The sequence below is a fragment of the Arachis stenosperma genome, chromosome 2 (genome assembly GCF_014773155.1).
Source record: "Arachis stenosperma cultivar V10309 chromosome 2, arast.V10309.gnm1.PFL2, whole genome shotgun sequence".
Classification (NCBI taxonomy): domain Eukaryota; kingdom Viridiplantae; phylum Streptophyta; class Magnoliopsida; order Fabales; family Fabaceae; genus Arachis; species Arachis stenosperma.
In genome coordinates this window covers 71,933,059-71,952,183 of record NC_080378.1, presented here as the reverse complement: position 1 = coordinate 71,952,183, position 19,125 = coordinate 71,933,059, and the positions used below count along the sequence as shown (strand labels likewise).

General features: G+C 38.3%; 2 non-coding genes across 2 annotated transcripts; both read right to left on the bottom strand.

Annotated features, from left to right (window-relative positions):
• Positions 1–6,472: 6,472 nt before the first annotated feature.
• On the bottom strand, positions 6,473–6,576 carry LOC130963810 (small nucleolar RNA R71). The gene has a single exon (XR_009079930.1). It is a non-coding gene; the product is annotated as a small nucleolar RNA R71 (small nucleolar RNA).
• Positions 6,577–11,032: 4,456 nt separating this feature from the next.
• Positions 11,033–11,136, bottom strand: LOC130964073 (small nucleolar RNA R71). Its single transcript, XR_009080183.1, has one exon. It is a non-coding gene; the product is annotated as a small nucleolar RNA R71 (small nucleolar RNA).
• Between the last annotated feature and the right edge of the window lie 7,989 nt (positions 11,137–19,125).

The following is a 19,125-nucleotide window of genomic DNA, read 5'->3' as shown; positions in this document are numbered from 1 at the left end:
CAAGTTGAACACCAACCTCACACTTTTCAGGCTGAAATCTAAGATTCTTCCTTAGACCATGGTGCTCCAATTCCTTGGGTTTGGGTTCACACTAGTGTCATGGTTTTTAGTAACCCATGTATTAGCATATAACTCTTGCACCATGAGAATCCCAACATCCTGGATGGGATTGGTTAAGACTTCCTAACCTTTTCTTCGGATCTCTCTTCAGATTTCCAGATACTCATTCTTTTTGAGCATGAAAGGGACCTCAGGGATCACTTTCTTCTTAGCCACTACTTCATAGAAGTGGTCTTGGTGGGCTTTGGTGATGAATCTCTCCATCTCCCAAGATTCAGAAGGATTGGCTACTGCCTTTCCTTTCCTCTTCCTAGAGAAGTCTCCAACCTTGGGTGCCATGAATGGTAATGGAAAGAAAAAAAGCTATGCTTTTCCAACACCAAACTTAAAACTTTGCTTGTCCTCGAGCAAAAATAAAGAAAGAAGAAGAGTGGAGTAGAAGAAGAAGAAAATAGAAGGATAGAGAGGGAGAGAGAGGGATCGACCTTGTGGGTTTTATGAGTGTATGAGAAGTGTGTATATGAAGGGTGATAGAGAGGGGTATTTATAGGATGGGGGTAGGTTAGGTTTCGGCAATAGGGTGGGTTTTGGGTGGGAAATTTGATTTTGAAGTAGGTGGGGTAGGTGAGAGTTATGATAGTTTGGGGAAATGGAATGGATGTGATTGGGCTAGGATTTTTAGGGAAGTGTGTATTGGAAAGTGTGAAAGTATGTGGGGTTAAGTGAAAGATGTTGTAGGACCCATAGGTTCTGAGAGGCTAGGGAATTCCAGATTCCCTGCTTCTCTGCACTAGCGTTTGAACACCCAGGGGCTGCTCTTTGGTTGGCGTTCAACGTCAGCAATGCTGCCCATGATGGGTGTTGAACACCCAGTAGGGATACCATGGCTGGCGTTCAACTTCAACACTCCATCCAGAGTGTTCTGTTTTCACTGCTGTGAAATTATTGTCTCTTTTCTGACTGATTCACATGATCATGACTCTAAAATTATAAAAATGATGAAAAATAATTAAATAAAGTTGGGTTGCCTCCCAACAAGCGCTCTTTTAATGTCACGAGCTTGACCTTTAGCTCCTTACAAAGGTGTGTATGGGCTCAGATTTTTGCCCCTAACAGTGAATTTTCTTCCTGTGCTCTCATGAATGAGCTCTACATGCTCTAGAGATAGGACACGACTCACTGTATGTGGTAAGACTGGCTTCTTAGTAAAGACAACTCTCATGCCAGGTGAGAGGCCTTCAGTTGGGACTTTTTTGTCCTTCCAGCCTTTAGGTACTTTCTTCTTAGTACCTTTGTGCTTAGAGCTTATTGATGGCTGCCCAACACCAAACTTAGAAATGATGTCTGGGGGATTTGCAGAGCTCTGCACAGAAAGAGAATGTTGCAATACTAAGTGTTACACAGTTATCTCACTTTTAGAGGGAGAATTGGGATGAGGCATCTTGAATAAGATGTGATCCTCCCCTAGTTGTAAGGTCAGTTCTCCCTTAGCCACATCAATGATAGCATTGGCTGTGGCCAGGAAAGATCTTCCAAGGATGACATAGTCATCCTCATCCTCTCCTATGTCCAGGACAATGAAGTTTGGAGGGATGTAGTGGTTTTCAACTTTAACCAAGACACCCTCCACTAAGCCATATGGCTTCTTCATGGTCTTGTCTGCCATCTCTAATAAGATATGTGAAGCTTATACCTCAAGGATTCCCAACTTCTCCATTACAGAGAGTGGCATGACGTTAATGCTTGACCCTAGGTCACATAGAGCCTTTTCAAAGGTCATAGCACCTATGGTACAAGGAATCAGAAAGCGTCCAGATCTGGAAGCTTCTGAGGTAGCTCTTACTGAACTAAAGCATGGAGTTCTTTGGTGAGCAGTGGAGGTTCTTCCTTCATAGGCTTCGTACCAAATAACTTGGCATTCAGCTTCATAAGAGCTTATAGGTACCAAGCAACTTGCTCTTCCCTAGTGTCTTCATCCTCATCTAAGGATGAGTAGTCATAAGAACTCATATACTGTAGAAGTGCATACAAAGGAACCTCAATGGTCTTGATGGTTTTCCTTGGTTCTGGGCTAGAGGGTTCTTGAGTGGGTGATGAGCAGATATTTTATATGCTTTTTGGAGGGGTAATTTCATGTAGTTTTTAGTATGTTTTAGTTAGTTTTTAGTATATTTTTATTAGTTTTTAGGCAAAATCCATATTTCTGGACTTTACTATGAGTTTTTGTGTTTTTCTGTGAATTCAGGTATTTTCTGGCGGAAATTGAGGGATCTGAGCAAAAATCTGATTCAGGCTGAAAAAGGACTGTTGATATTGTTGGATTCTGACCTCCCTGCACTCGGAATAGATTTTTTGGAGCTACAGGAGCCCAATTGGCGCGCTCTCAATTGGGTTAGAAAGTAGACATCCAGGCTTTCCAGCAATATATAATAGTCCATACTTTTCTCGAAGATAAACGACGTAAACTGGCGTTTAACGCCAATTCCATGGTCCATTTTGGCGTTAAACGCCAGAAATAGGTTACAAGTTGGAGTTAAACGCCCAAAACAGGTTACAACCTGGCGTTTAACTCCAGAAACAGCCTATGCATGTGTAAAGCTCAAAGCTCAGCCCCAGCACACACCAAGTGGGCCCCAGAAGTGGATTTCTGCACTATCTATCTCAGTTTACTCATTTTCTGCAAACCTAGGTTACTAGTTTAGTATTTAAACAACTTTTAGAGATTTATTTTGTACCTCATGAGATTTTTAGATCTGAACTTTGTACTCTTTGATGGCATGAGCCTCTAAACTCCATTGTTGGGGGTGAGGAGTGATGAGCGGATAATTTATACGCTTTTTGGCATTATTTTTAGGTAGTTTTTAGTAGGATCTAGCTACTTTTAGGGATGTTTTTATTAGTTTTTATGTAAAATTTATATTTCTAGACTTTACTATGAGTTTGTGTGTTTTTCTGTGATTTCAGGTATTTTCTGGCTGAAATTGAGGGACCTGAGCAAAACTCTAATAAAAGGCTAACAAAGGACTGCTGATGCTGTTGGATTCTGACCTCCCTGCACTCAAAATGGATTTTCTGCAGCTACAGAATCCCAAATGGTGCGCTCTTAACGGCGTTGGAAATTAGCCATCCAGAGCTTTCCAGCAATATATAATAGTCCATGCTTTATTCGCGATTAGATGACGTAAACTGGCGCTCAACGCCAGTTCCATGTTGCATTCTGGAGTCAAACGCCAGAAACACGTCACGAACCAGAGTTGAAAGCCAAAAACACGTTACAACTTGGCGTTCAACTCCAAAAGAAGCCTTTGCACGTGTAAAACTCAAGCTCAGTCTAAGCGCACACCAAGTGGGCCCCATAAGTGGATTTCTGCATCAATTACTTACTTCTGTAAACCCTAATAGCTAGTCTAGTATAAATAGTAGATTTTATTATTGTATTTTAAGGCTGGATCTTGGATTGTATTTCCGATCCTATGATCACGTTTTGGAGGCTGGCCATTCGGCCATGCCTGGACCACTATCACTTATATATTTTCAACGGTGGAGTTTCTACACACCATAGATTAAGGGTGTGGAGCTCTGCTGTACCTCAAGTTTTAATGCAATTACTACTATTTTCTATTCAATTCAGTTTATTCCTATTCTAAGATATTTGTTGCACTTCAACATGATGAATGTGATGATCCGTGACACTCATTATCATTCTCACCTATGAACGCGTGACTGACAACCACTTCCGTTCTACCTTAGACTGAGCGCATATCTCTTGGATTCCTTAATCAGAATCTTCGTGGTATAAGCTAGAATTGATGGCAGCATTCATGAGAATCCAGAAAGTCTAAACCTTGTCTGTGGTATTCTGAGTAGGATTCAGGGATTGAATGACTGTGACGAGCTTCAAACTCACGATTGTTGGGCGTGATGACAAGCGCAAAAGAATCAATGGATTCTATTCCGACATGATCGAGAACCGACAGATGATTAGCCGTGATGTGACAGAGCATTTGGACCTTTTTCACTGAGAGGATGGGATGTAGCCATTGACAACGGTGATGCCCTACATACAGCTTGCCATGGAAAGGAGTAAGAAGGATTGGATGAAGGCAGTAGGAAAGTAGAGATCCAACAGGGACAAAGCACCTCCATACACTTATCTGAAATTCTCACCAATGATCTACATAAGTATTTCTATCTTTATTTTCTGTTTATTTATTATTATTATTCGAAAACTCCATAACCATTTATTATCCGCCTGACTGAGATTTGCAAGATGACCATAGCTTGCTTCATACCAACAATCTCCGTGGGATCGACCCTTACTCACGTAAGGTTTATTACTTGGACGACCCAGTGCACTTGCTGGTTAGTTGTGCGAGGTTGTGAAGAAAGTGCTAAATTATAAATGCGCATACCAAGTTAAATGCCATTATTAGAGATCACAATTTTGCCTACCAAGTTTTTGGCGCCGTTGCCAAGGATTGTTCGAGTTTGGACAACTGACGGTTCATCTTGTTGCTCAGATTAGGTAATTTTCTTTTCATTTATTTTTAAAAAAAATTTCAAAAATCTTTCAAAAAAAAATTTTTCTCCCTCTATTTTCGAAAAATCCTTCAGAGTTTTTAAGAATGAATTCTAGAGTTTCAAAATGGTATGCTGAAGCTTGGCTGGCCATCAAGCTTTAGACTAACCTGGTATGATTCCTGGAATTTTGATTGAGGACTCTGAATTCATTAATTCCTTTTTCCTATATGTTTTCGAAAAAAAATAATAAAATAAAAAACAAAAAATTTCATAAAATCATAAAAACCAAAAATATTTTGTGATTCTTGTTTGAGTCTTGTGTCATGTTTTAAGTTTGATGTCAATTGCATATTCATCTTGTTCTTGCATTTTTCGAAAATTCATGCATTCATAGTCAAAAAAATTTTTAAAATTAGTTATTCATATTCATCTTGTTCTTGCATTTTTCTCTCAAAATTTCAAAAATTTGAGTTGACTTAGTCAAAAAAATTTTTAAAATTAGTTATTTCTTGTAAGTCAAGTCAAATTTTCAATTTTTTTAAAAAAAAAACCTTATCTTTTCAAAACTTTTTCAAAAAAAAATCAAATCTTTTTCATTTTTCTTACTATTTTTTCAAAATTTTTAATTTAATTTTTCAAAATCTTTTTCTTATTTTATTTCAAATTTTCGAAACTTAACTAACAAGTAATGTGATTGATTCAAAAATTTGAAGTTTGTTACTTTATTGTTAAGAAAGGTTTAACCTTTAAATTCTAGAATCATATCTTTTAGTTTCTTGTTAGTCAAGTAATTAATTTTAATTTTAAAAATTAAATCTTTTCCAACCATATCTTTTTAATCATATCTTTTTATCATATCTTTTTCAAAAATCTTGTCTTTTTCAAAAATTTGATTTCAAAATATCTTCTTGTCTTCTTATCTTTTCAAATTTGATTTTCAAATCTTTTTCAACTAACTAATTGACTTTTTGTTTGTTTCTTATCTTTTTCAAAACCACCTAACTACTTTTCCCTCTCTAATTTTTGAAAATTTCTCCTTCCTTTTCAAAATTCTTTTAATTAATTAATTGATTTAAATTTTAATTTTAATTTTATTTCACCTTTAATTTTCGAAAATCATTAACTCCTTTTCAAAAATTATTTTCGAAAACTTCTCTCTCTCATCTTATTCTATTTATTTATTCATTTACTAACATTTCTCTTCATCTTAAATCTCTGCTCCTATCCTCACCCTTGTGTTTGGATTATTCATTCTTCTTCACTCTTATTCCCTTTCTTCTTCTACTAACATAAAGGAATCTCTATACTGTGACATAGAGGATTCCTCTTCCTTTTCTGTTCTCTTCTCTCTCATATGAGCAGGAACAAGGAAAAAGGCATTCTTGTTGAAGCTGATCCTAAACCTGAAAGGACTCTGAAGAGGAAACTAAGAGAAGCTAAATTACAACAATCTAGAGACAACCTTGCTGAAATTTTTGAACAAGAAAAGGAGATAGCAGCCGAACCCAACAACAATAATGCAAGGAGGATGCTTGGTGATTACACTACACCTACTTCCAAGTTTGATGGAAGAAGCATCTCAATCCCTGCCATTGGAGCAAACAATTTTGAGCTGAAACCTCAATTAGTTGCATTAATGCAACAGAACTGCAAGTTTCATGGACTTCCATCAGAAGATCCCTATCAGTTTTTAACTGAATTTTTGCAGATCTGTGAGACTGTTAAGACTAATAGAGTAGACCCTGAAGTCTACAGGCTCATGCTTTTCCCTTTTGCTGTAAGAGACAAGGTTAGAACATGGTTGGACTCTCAACCTAAAGATAGCTTGGACTCCTGGGATAAGCTGGTCATGGCCTTCTTGGCTAAGTCCTTTCCCCCTCAAAAGTTGAGCAAGCTTAGAGTGGATGTTCAGACCTTCAAACAAAAAGATGGTGAATCCCTCTATGAAGCTTGGGAAAGATACAAGCAGATGACCAAAAAGTGTCCTTCTGACATATTTTCAGAGTGGACCATGGTAGATATATTTTATTATGGTCTATCTGAGTTCTCTAAGATGTCACTGGACCATTCTGCAGGTGGATCCATTCACCTAAAGAAAACACCTGCAGAGGCTCAAGAACTTATTGACATGGTTTCAAATAACCAGTTCATGTACACTTCTGAGAGAAATTCCGTGAATAATGGGACGCCTCAGAGGAAGGGAGTTCTTAAAATTGATGCTTTGAATGCCATATTGGCTTAGAACAAAATGTTGACTCAGCAAGTCAACATGATTTCTCAAAGTTTGAATGGATGGCAAAATGCATCCAACAGTACTAAAGAGGCATCTTCTAAAGTAGAAGCTTATGATCCTGAGAACCCTACAATAGCAAACGTAAATTACATGGGTGAACCTTATGGAAACACCTATAATTCATCATGGAGAAATCATCCAAATTTCTCATGGAAGGATCAACAAAAGCCTCAACAAAGCTTTAATAATGGTGGAAGAAATAGGCTCAGCAATATCAAACCTTATCCATCATCTTCTCAGCAACAGACAGAGAATTCTGAGCAGAGCGCCTCTAATTTAGCAAATTTAGTCTCTGATCTGTCTAAGGCCACTTTAAGTTTCATGAGTGAGACAAGGTCCTCCATCAGAAATTTGGAGGCACAAGTGGGCCAGTGATGAGCGGATAATTTATACGCTTTTTGGCATTATTTTTAGGTAGTTTTTAGTAAGTTCAAGCTACTTTTAGGGATGATTTCATTAGTTTTTATGTTAAATTCACATTTCTGGACTTTACTATGAGTTTGTGTATTTTTCTGTGATTTCAAGTAATTTCTGGTTGAAATTGAGGGACTTGAGCAAAACTCTGAAAAGGAGGCTGACAAAGGACTGCTGATGCTGTTGGAATCTGACCTCCCTGCACTCAAAATGGATTTTCTGGAGCTACAGAAATTCAAATGGCGCGCTCTCAACGGCGTTAGAAATTAGACATCCAGAGCTTTCCAGAAACATATAATAGTCCATACTTTATTTGGGAATTGACGACGTAAACCGGCGCTCAACGCCAGTTCCATGTTGCTGTCTGGAGTCAAACGCCAGAAACACGTCACAACCCAGAGTTGAACGCCCAAAACACGTTACAACTTGGCGTTCAACTCCAATAAAAGCCTCAGCTCGTGGATAGACCAATCTCAGCCCAAACATACACCAAGTGGGCCCTGGAAGTGGATTTATGCATCAATTGCTTACTTCTGTAAACCCTAGTAGCTAGTTTATTATAAATAGAACTTTTTACTAGTGTATTAGATATCTTTGGACGCCTAGTCCTTTGATCATATCTTTGGTCTCAGTTTTATTTTATTCTTCATCTTAGGAGACTATTGATCACATTTTGGGGGCTGGCCATTCGGCCATGCCAGAACCTTTCACTTATGTATTTTCAACGGTGGAGTTTCTACACACCATAGATTAAGGGTGTGGAGCTCTGCTGTACCTCAAGTTTCAATGCAATTACTATTATTTTCTATTCAATTCTCTTTATTCCTCTTCTAAGATATTCGTTGCACTTCAACTTGATGAATATGATGATCCGTGACACTCATCATCATTCTCACCTATGAACACGCGTGACTGACAACCACTTCCGTTCTACTTTAGACCGGGCGCATATCTCTTGGATTCCTTAATCAGAATCTTCGTGGTATAAGCTAGAATTGATGGCGGCATTCATGGGAATCCGGAAAGTCTAACCTTGTCTGTGGTATTCCGAGTAGGATTCCGGGATTGAATGACTGTGACGAGCTTCAAACTCCTGAAGGCTAGGCGTTAGTGACAGACGAAAAAGAATCAAGGGATTATATTCCAACCTGATTGAGAACCGACAGATGATTAGCCGTGCTGTGATAGAGCATTTGGACCTTTTTCACTGAGAGGATGGAATGTAGCCATTGACAATGGTGATGCCCTACATTCAGCTTGCGATGGAAAGGAGTAAGAAGAATTGGATGAATGTAATAAGAAAGTAGAGATCCGGAAGGAACACAGCATCTCCATGCACCTATCTGAAATTCCCACCATTGGATTACATGAGTAACTCTATCTTTATTTTCTGTTTAATTATACATATTTGATTTTCCAAATTCCATAATTTTTGTTCGCCTGACTGAGATTTGCAAGATGACCATAGCTTGCTTCATACCAACAATCTCCGTGGGATCGACCCTTACTCACGTAAGGTATTACTTGGACGACCCAGTGCACTTGCTAGTTAGTTGAACGGAGTTGTGTCCACACATAGCAAAGAGCCATTAAATAAATTTCATACAAGTACAAAGAATCCAACTTTGATGATCATAATTTCGTCCACCAAGTTTTTGGCGCCGTTGCCGGGGATTGTTCGAGTTTGGACAACTGACGGTTCATCTTGTTGCTCAGATTAGGTAATTTTCTTTTCAAAATTTTTCAAAAATTTTTCTTTTCTTTTTCGTTTTTCCAAACTTTATTTTCGAGAAAAAATAATAAAAATCCAAAAAATTAATAAAATCATAAAAATCAAAAATATTTTATGTTCCTTGTTTAAGTCTTGAGTCAATTTTTAAGTTTGGTGTCAATTGCATGTTTTAAAAATTTTTCTTGCATTTTTCTAAAATTCCATGCATTCATAGTGTTCTTCATGATCTTCAAGTTGTTCTTGACAAGTCTTCTTGTTTGATCTTGATGTTTTCTTGTTTTGTGTATTTTCTTGTTTTTCATATGCATTTTTTGTTTGTTAGAGTCCATGCATTAAAGATTTCTAAGTTTGGTGTCTTGCATGTTTTCTTTGCATCAAAAATTTTTCAAAAATATGTTCTTGATGTTCATCATGATCTTCAAAGTGTTCTTGGTGTTCATCTTGACATTTATAGTGTTCTTGCATGCATCATGTGTTTTGATCCAAAATTTTTATGTTTTGGGTCATTTTTGTGTTTTTCTCTCATCATAAAAAATTTCAAAAATCAAAAAATATATTTTCCTTATTTTTCTCATAATTTTCGAAAATTTGAGTTGACTTAGTCAAAAATTTTCAAAATTAGTTGTTTCTTACAAGTCAAGTCAAATTTTCAAATTTTAAAAATCTTATCTTTTCAAAATCTTTTTAAAAAATTATATCTTTTCCAATTTTTCCTTTTTTTCGAAAAATTCAAAAATCTTTTTCAAAATATTTTCAAAATCTTTTTCTTATCTTTATATCTAATTTTTGAAAATTATGCTAACAATTAATGTGATTGATTAAAAAATTTGAAGTTTGTTACTTTCTTGTTAAGAAATGTTCAATCTTTAAATTCTAGAATCTTATCTTGTAGTTTCTTGTTAGTAAAGTAATTAATTTTAATTTTAAAAATTTAATCTTTTTCAAACATATCTTATTATATCTTTTATATCTTATCTTTTTTATCATATCTTTTTCAAAATTTTATCTTTTTCAAAAATTTGATTTCAAAATATCTTATCTAACTTCTTATTTTCTTATCTTTTCAAATTTGATTTTAATATCTTTTTCAACTAACTATTTGACTTTTTGTTTGTTTCTTATCCTTTTCAAAACCACCTAACTACTTTTCCCTCTTTAATTTTCGAAAATATCTCATCCCTTTTTCAAAAATTCTTCTTAATTAATTAATTGTTTTAAATTTTAATTTTAATTATATCTTATCTTTAATTTTCGAAATTGCTAACCATTTTTCAAAAATTAATTTTCGAATTTCTCTATCCCTTCTCCTCTTCTATTTAATTATTTATTTACTAACACTTCTCTTCATCTCTCTCCATCTGAAAATCCGAACCCATTCTTCTTCACTCTTCTCCCCTTTCTTCTTCTACTAACATAAAGGAATCTCCATACTGTGACATAGAGGAATCCTCTTCTTTTCTTGTTTTCTTCTCTTTCATATGAGCAGGAACAAGGAAAAAGGCACTCTTGTTGAAATTGATCCTGAACCTGAAAGGACTCTGAAGAGGAAACTAAGAGAAGCTAAATTATAACAATCTAAAGGTAACCTTTCAGAAATATTAGAGCAAGAGAAGGAGATGGCAGCCGAAAATAATAATAATGCAAGGAGGATGCTTGGTGACTTTACTAAACCCACTTCCAAGTTTGATGGAAGAAGCATCTCTATTCCTGCCATTGGATCAAACAACTTTGAGCTGAAACCTCATCTAGTTGCTTTAATGCAACAAAACTGCAAGTTTCATGGACTTCCATCTGAAGATCCTTATCAGTTTTTAACTGAGTTCTTGCAGATTTGTGAGACTGTAAAGACGAATGGAGTAGATCCTGAAGTCTACAGGCTCATGCTTTTCCCTTTTGCTGTAAGAGACTGAGCTAGAACATGGTTGGATTCAAAACCCAAACATAGCCTGGACTCCTGGGAAAAGCTGGTCACGGCCTTCTTGGATAAATTCTTTCCTCCTCAAAAGTTGAGCAAGCTTAGAGTGGATGTTCAGAACTTCAAGCAAAAAGATGGTGAATCCCTCTATGAAGCTTGGGAAAGATACAAGCAGTTGACCAAAAGGTGTCCATCTGACATGTTTTCAGAATGGACCATATTAGATATATTCTATTATGGTCTATCTGAATTTTTGAAAATGTCATTGGACCATTCTATAGGTGGATCCATTCACCTAAAGAAAACACCTGCAGAAGCTCAAGAGCTTATTGACATGGTTGCAAATAATCAATTCATGTACACTTCTGAGAGGAATTCCGTGAATAATAGGACGCCTCAAAGGAAGGGAGTTCTTAAAATTGATGCTCTGAATGCCATATTGGCTCAGAACAAAGTGTTGACTCAGCAAGTCAACATGATCTCTCAAAGTCTGAATGGATGGCAAAATGCATCCAACAGTACTAAAGAGGCAGCTTCTGAAGAAGCTTATGATCCTGAGAACCCCGCAATAGCAGAGGTAAATTACATGGGTGAACCTTATGGAAACACCTATAATTCATCATGGAGAAATCATCCAAATTTCTCATGGAAGGATCAACAAAAGCCTCAACAAGGCTTTAATAATGGTGGAAGAAATAGGCTGAGCAATGGCAAGCCTTTTCCATCATCTTCTCAGCAACAGACAGAGAATTCTGAACAGAGCCCCTCTAATTTAGCAAATTTAGTCTCAGATCTGTCAAAGGCCACTTTAAGTTTCATGAGTGAAACACGGTCCTCCATTAGGAATTTGGAGGCACAAGTGGGCCAGCTGAGCAAGAAAGTTATTGACACTCCTCCCAGTATTCTCCCAAGCAATACAGAAGAGAATCCAAAAGGAGAGTGCAAGGCCATTGATGTAATCAATATGGACGAATGCACAAAGGAGGAGAAGGACGAAAATCCTAGTGAGAAAGACCTCCTGGGACGTCCCTCAAGCAGGAAGGAGTTTCCTATTAAGGATCTAAAGGAATCTGAGGCTCATATAGAGACCATAGAGATTCCATTCAATCTCCTTCTACCATTCATGAGCTCTGAAAACTATTCTTCCTCTAAATAGGATGAAGAAGTGACTGGAGAGCAAGTTGCTCAATATCTAGGAGCTATCATGAAGCTGAATGCCAAGTTGTTTGGTAATGAGACTTGGGAAAGTGATCCTCCCTTGCTTATTAGTGAACTAGATACCTGGATTCAACAAACTTTACCTCAAAAGAGACAAGATCCTGGCAAATTCTTAATACCTTGTACCATAGGCACCATGACCTTTGAAAAAGCTCTGTGTGATCTGGGGTCAGGGATAAATCTTATGCCACTCTCTGTAATGGAGAAGCTGAGGATCATTGAGGTACAACCTGCCTTGTTCTCATTACAATTGGCAGACAAGTCAGTAAGACAAGCTTATGGGTTAGTAGAGGACGTGTTAGTAAAGGTTGAAGGCCTTTACATCCCTGCTGATTTCATAATCTTAGACACTAGGAAGGAAGAGGATGAATGCATCATCCTTGGAAGACCTTTCCTAGCCATAGCAGGAGCTGTGATAGATGTTAACAGAGGAGAATTAGTCCTTCAATTGAATGGGGACTACCTTGTGTTTAAGACACACGACCATCCCTCTGTAACAAAGGAGAGTAAGCATGAAGAGCTTCTCTCAGTACAGAGTCAAACAGAGCCCCCACAGTCAAACTCTAAGTTTGGTGTTGGGAGGCCACAACCAAACTCTAAGTTTGGTGTTAAGACCCCATATCCAAACTCTAAGTTTGGTGTTGGGAGTTTACAACATTGACCTGATCATCTGTGTTACTCCATGAGAGCCTACTGTCAAGCTATTGACATTAAAGAAGCGCTTGTTGGGAGGCAACCCAATTTTTATTTATCTAATTTTAGTTTTATTTTATTGTTCTTATATGTTTTATTAGGTACATGATCATATGGAGTCACGAAAAAATATTAAAAATAAAAACAGAATCAAAAACAGCAGAAAAAATTTCGCACCCTGGAGGGAAGACTTACTGGCGTTCAACGCCAGTAAGGAGCATCTGGCTGGCGTTCAACGCCAGAACAGAGCATGAATCTGGCGCTGAATGCCAGAAACAAGCAACATCCTGGCATTTGAACGCCAGGAATGTGCCCTGAGGAAAGCTGGCGCTGAACGCCAGTAACAAGCATAGAACTGGCGTTCAACGCCAGAAACATGCTGCATCTCGGCGTTGAACGCCCATAATGTGCATCACTTCGGCGTTTAAATGCCATAATGGTATGCTAAAGCATTTTACATGCCTAATGGGTGCAGGGATGTAAATCCTTGACACCTCAGGATCTGTGGACCCCACAGGATCATCTCAGGATCTGTGGATCCCACAGGATCCCCACCTAACATATTCCCACCTTACCTCCTAATAATTCTATAACACACTTTCCAAAACCCTTCACCAATCACCTCAATCTCTCTTCCCAATTACCCCCTTCACCACTCACATCCATCTTTCCCACCCAAACCCACCCTACATGGCCGAAACACAACCATCTCTCCCTCTCCTCCATATCTTCTTCTCCTTCTTCTATTCTTTCTTCACTTGCTCGAGGGCGAGCAACCTACTAAGTTTGGTGTGGTAAAAGCATAGCTTTTTGCTTTTCCATAACCATTGATGGCACCTAAGGCCAGAGAAACTTCAAAACAAAAAAGAGAAAAAAAAAGGGAAAACAAAAGCTTCCATCTCCAAATCATGGGAGATGGAGAGATTCATCTCAAGTGTCCATAGCTCAGTAGAAGAGCATTTGACTGCAAATCAAGAGATCCCTGAGATACCTCAGGGGATACATTTTCCTCCACACAATTATTGGGAACAACTTCACACTTCCCTAGAAGATTTGAGTTACAATGTGGATCAACTAAGGGTGAAATATCAAGAGCAGTCCATCATTCACCATGAAATTAGAGAAGAACAAAGAGCAATGAGGGAGGAGCAACAAAGACAAGGAAGGGACATAGAAGAGCTTAAGGATATTGTTGGTCCTTCAAGAAGAAGACGCCACTAAGGTGGACTCCTTCCTTGTTCTTATTTTTCTGTTTTTTTATTTCTATGTTATATGTTTATCTATGTTTTGTGTCTCTACTTCATGATCATTAGTATGTAGTAACTATGTCTTAAGGCTATGAATAAATTCCATTAATCCTTCACCTCTCTTAAAAGAAAAATGTTTTTAATTCAAAAGAACAAGAAGTGCATGAATTTCGAATTTATCCTTGAATTTAGTTTAATTATATTGATGTGGTGACAATACTTTTTGTTTTTCTGAATGAATGCTTGAACAGTGCATATTTTTTATCTTGTTTTTTATCAATGTTAAAATTGTTGGCTCTTGAAAGAATGATGAACAAAGAGAAATGTTATTGACAATCTGAAAAATCATGAAATTGATTCTTGAAGCAAGAAAAAGCAGTGAAAAAGCAAAAGCTTATGAAAAAAAAAGTTGCGAAAAAAAAAGTAGAAAGAAAAAGAAAAAGCAAGCAGAAAAAGCCAATAGCCCTTAAAACCAAAAGGCAAGGATAAAAAGGATCCAAGGATTTGAGCATCAATGGATAGGAGGGCCCAAGGAAATAAAATCCAGGCCTAAGCGGCTAAATCAAGCTGTCCCTAACCATGTGCTTGTGGCATGCAGGTCCAAGTGAAAAGCTTGAGACTGAGTGGTTAAAGTCATGATCCAAAGCAAAAGAGTGTGCTTAAGAGCTCTGGACACCACTAACTGGGGACTCTAGCAAAGCTGAGTCACAATCTGAAAAGGTTCACCCAGTTATGTGTCTGTGGCATTTATGTATCCGGTGGTAATACTGGAAAACAAAGTGCTTAGGGCCACGGCCAAGACTCATAAAAGTAGCTGTGTTCAAGAATCAACATACTTAACTAGGAGAATCAATAACACTATCTGAAATTCTAAGTTCCTAGAGAAACCAATCATTCTAAACTTCAAAGGAAAAAGTGAGATGCCAAAACCGTTTAGAAGAAAAAAGCTACAAGTCCCGCTCATCTAATTAGAATTAATATTCATTGATATTTTGGAATTTAAAGTATATTCTCTTCTTTTTATCCTATTTGATTTTCAGTTGCTTGGGGACAAGCAACAATTTAAGTTTGGTGTTGTGATGAGCGGATAATTTATACGCTTTTTGGCATTGTTTTTAGGTAGTTTTTAGTAAGTTCAAGCTACTTTTACGGATGTTTTCATTAGTTTTTATGTTAAATTCACATTTCTGGACTTTACTATGAGTTTGTGTGTTTTTCTATGATTTCAGGTAATTTTTGGTTGAAATTGAGGGACTTCAGCAAAACTCTGAAAAGGAGGCTGACAAAGGACTGCTGATGCTGTTGGAATCTGACCTCCCTGCACTCAAAATAAATTTTCTAGAGCTACAGAATTCCAAATGGCGCTCTCTCAACGGCGTTAGAAATTAGACATCCAGAGCTTTCCAGAAATATATAATAGTCTATACTTTATTCGGGAATTGACGACGTAAACTGGCGCTCAACGCCAGTTCCATGTTACTGTCTGGAGTCAAACGCCAGAAACACGTCACAACCCAGAGTTGAACGCCCAAAACACGTTACAACTTGGCGTTCAACTCCAATAAAAGCCTCAGCTCGTGGATAGACCAATCTCAGCCCAAACATACACCAAGTGGGCCCTGGAAGTGGATTTATGCATCAATTACTTACTTTTGTAAACCCTAGTAGCTAGTTTATTATAAATAGAACTTTTTACTAGTGTATTAGATATCTTTGGACGCCTAGTCCTTTGATCATATCTTTGGTCTCAGTTTTATTTTATTCTTCATCTTAGGAGACTATTGATCACGTTTTGGGGGTTGGCCATTTGGCCATGCCTGAACCTTTCACTTATGTATTTTCAACGGTGGAGTTTCTACACACCATAGATTAAGGGTGTGGAGCTCTGCTGTACCTCAAGTTTCAATGCAATTACTATTATTTTCTATTCAATTCTCTTTATTCCTCTTGTAAGATATTCATTGCACTTCAACTTGATGAATATGATTATCCGTGACACTCGTCATCATTCTCACCTATGAACGCGCGTGACTGACAACCACTTCCGTTCTACTTTAGACCGGGCGCATATCTCTTGGATTCCTTAATCAGAATCTTCGTGGTATAAGCTAGAATTGATGGCGGCATTCATGGGAATTCCTAAAGTCTAACCTTGTCTGTGGTATTCCGAGTAGGATTCCGGGATTGAATGACTGTGACGAGCTTCAAACTCCTGAAGGCTGGGCGTTAGTGACAGACGCAAAAGAATCAAGGGATTTTATTCCAACTTGATTGAGAACCGACAGATGATTAGCCGTGCTGTGACAGAGCATTTGGACCTTTTTCACTGAGAGGATGGGATGTAGCCATTGACAACAGTGATGCCCTACATACAACTTGCCATGGAAAGGAGTAAGAAGAATTGGATGAATGTAATAAGAAAGTAGAGATCCGGAAGGAACACAGCATCTCCATGCACCTATCTGAAATTCCCACCATTGGATTACATGAGTAACTCTATCTTTATTTTCTGTTTAATTATACATATTTGATTTTCCAAATTCCATAATTTTATTCGCCTGACTGAGATTTGCAAGATGACCATAGCTTGCTTCATACCAACAATCTCCGTGGGATCGACCCTTACTCACGTAAGGTATTACTTGGACGACCCAGTGCACTTGCTGGTTAGTTGAACGGAGTTGTGTCCACACATAGCAAAGAGCCATTAAATAAATTTCATACAAGTACAAAGAATCCAACTTTGATGATCACAATTTCGTCCACCAGCCAGCTGAGTAAGAAAGTAACTAAAACTCCTCCTAGTACTCTCCCAAGCAATACTGAAGAGAATCCAAAGAGAGAGTGCAAGGCCATTGATATAGTCAATATGGCCGAATGCAAGGAGGAAGGGGAGGACGTAAATCCCAATGAGGAAGACCTCATGGAACGTCTCCCATCCAAGAAGGAGTTCCCTATTGAGGACCCAAAGGAATCTGAGGCTCATATAGAGACCATAGAGATTCCATTAAACCTTCTTCTGCCACTCATGAGCTCTAAAGACTATTCTTCCTTTGAAGAGGATGAAGATGTAACTGGAGAGTAAGTTGCTCAATATCTAGGAGCTATCATGAAGCTGAATGCCAAGTTATTTGGTAATGAGACTTGGGAAGGTGAACCTCCATTGCTCATTGGTGAACTAGATACATGGGTTTAGCAAACTTTACCTCAAAAGAAACAAGATCCTGGTAAATTCTTAATACTCTGTACCATAGGCACCATGACCTTTGAAAAAGCTCTGTGTGACCTAGGGTCAGGCATAAATCTTATGCCACTCTCTGTAATGGAGAAGCTGGGGATCATTAAGGTACAGCCTGCCATATTTTCATTCCAAATGGCAGACAAGTCAGTAAGACAAGCTTATGGGTTGGTAGAGGACGTGTTGGTAAAGGTTGAAGACCTTTACATCCCTGCTGATTTCATAATCTTAGACACTAGAAAGGAGGAGGATGAATGCATCATCCTTGGAAGACCCTTCCTAGCCACAGCAGGAGCTGTGATAGATGTTAACAGAGGAGAATTAGTCCTTCAATTGAATGAGGACTACCTTGTGTTTAAGACTCAAGGGTGTTCTTCTGTAAACATGGAGAGGAAGCATGAAAAGCTTCTCTCAGTACAGAGTCAAACAAAGCCCCCACCATCAAACTCTAAGTTTGGTGTTGGGAGGCCACAGCTAAACACTAAATTTGGTGTTGAATCCCCACATCCAAATTCTAAGTTTGGTGTTGGGAGTCTACAATATTGACCTGATCACTTGTGTGGCTCCATGAGAGCCCACTGTCAAGCTATTGACATTAAAGAAGCGCTTATTGGGAGGCAACCCAATTTTTATTTATCTAATTTTATTTTTCTTTTTTGTTCTTTTATGTTCTTTTAGGTTCATGATCATGTGGAGTCACGAAAAAAAATACTAAAATTAAAAACAGAATCAAAAACTGCAGAAGAAAAATCACACCCTGGAGGAAGGACTTACTGGTGTTTAAACGCCAGTAAGGAGCATCTGGCTGGCGTTCAATGCCAGAACAGAGCATGGATCTGGCGTTGAATGCCAGAAATAAGCAACATCCTGGCGTTTAAACGCCAGGAATACACAATAAGGAAAGCTGGCACTGAACGCCAGAAACAAGCACGGAACTGGCGTTCAACGCCAGAAACATGCTACAGATGGACGCTGAACGCCCAAAACAAGTATCAATCCGGCGTTCAAACGCCAGAATTGCAGGCAAGGCATTTCACACGCCTAATTGGTGCAGGGTTGTTAAATCCTTTACACTAAAGGATCTGTGGACCCCACAGGATCATCTTAAGATTTGTGGACCCCACAGGATCGCCACCTACCTCAACTCACCTTCTCTCCTCTTCACACAATCCCATAAACACTCTTCCCCAAAAACCTTTCACCAATCACCTCAATCTCTCGTCCCCATCACCTCTTCACCACTCACATCCTTCCACTCTTCCCCATAAACCCCACCTACCTTCAAAATTCAAAAACACTTTCCCACCCAACCCACCCAATATGGCCGAACCTTAACCCCTCTCCCTCCACTATATAAACCCCTCCATTCTTCTTTATTTTCACACAACACAACCCTCTCTTCTCCTCCTTGGCCGAAATACAACCCTCTCTCCCTCTCCTCCATATTTTCTTCTTCTTCATCTATTCTTTCTTCTCTTGCTCGAGGGCGAGCAATATTCTAAGTTTGGTGTGGTAAAAGCATAGCTTTTTATTTTTCCATAACCACCTATGGCACCTAAGGCCGGAGAAACCTCTAGAAAAGGGAAAGGGAAGACAAAAGCTTCCACCTCCTAGTCATGGGAGATGGAGAGATTCATCTCTAAAGCCCATCAAGACCACTTCTATGATGTTGTGGCCAAGAAGAAGGTGATCCCTGAGGTCCCTTTCTAACTCAAGAAAAATGAGTATCCGGAGATCCGACATGAGATCCAAAGAAAAATTTGGGAAGTTCTGACCAACCCCATTCAACAAGTC